Source organism: Elephantulus edwardii, unplaced genomic scaffold (assembly GCF_000299155.1).
Source record: "Elephantulus edwardii isolate Elephantulus edwardi_28Jun2011 unplaced genomic scaffold, EleEdw1.0 scaffold00146, whole genome shotgun sequence".
In the NCBI taxonomy this organism is placed as follows: domain Eukaryota; kingdom Metazoa; phylum Chordata; class Mammalia; order Macroscelidea; family Macroscelididae; genus Elephantulus; species Elephantulus edwardii.
In genome coordinates this window covers 4,455,000-4,455,849 of record NW_006399896.1, presented here as the reverse complement: position 1 = coordinate 4,455,849, position 850 = coordinate 4,455,000, and positions in this window count along the sequence as shown.

Sequence of the window (850 nt, the reverse complement as noted above, 5' to 3'; positions counted from 1 at the left end):
TATTCTTATTTGATCAGAGATTTCTTGAAGGCTGGGGCTTGGTTTATGTGGCTATTTTATTCAATCATTAAAATTTTTGTTCATTCTTTAGGGAATCAAGAAAAATCACATCTTTTCAGAGTTTGAAATCAGTTCAGTAGTAGATAAGACAATTAGAGAGATAGAAAGAAACAGATTAATTTTATAATTAAAAAATAAACTCAGACTTATGTGAGAGCATGGCTTTGGAGCTCAATGGGAAAGACTCACCTCTCTAGTGACAGGCACTGCTGGGACATCACAAGTACTCCAACAAAAGCAAACTCGGTGAAGGTAGGATGCTCCAAGAGACTTTTAGAGACCCTAAGCATATGTTCAACTAGAGGAGTTGGAATATTACTCTATTTGAACTCCCTCTACACGGGAATTTGAGGCCAGGGAACTTGATATTATCTTCAAGCTACTTAATATACATGCAACATATATACTGAACCCAGATGAGTGTTAGACACGCAAGAAGAAGAAAATAGAATGAGATGCTGTACTTCTCTAGAATATCCAGAAAAGAGGCAAATAAATCATTACAGGATTACATGATAGGTGTTCTAAAAGATGAAGCACAAAAGAGGGCTTCCACATCTAAGGCCCTGAGGAGGGATGATGATTGAGACAAGTCTCAAAGATATAGTAGAGTCAGAACAGATGAAGGAGTACAGAAAGAAAATTGCAGGCAAACGGGAAAATCACCAGATGGGAGACACTAAAAGGCCTACCAGTTGTTGTTGTTGTTATGTGCCATTGAGTCACTTGCGACTCATAGTGACCCTATGTACAACAGCCCTAAACTCTGCTCTGTCCTGTGCCAATCGCA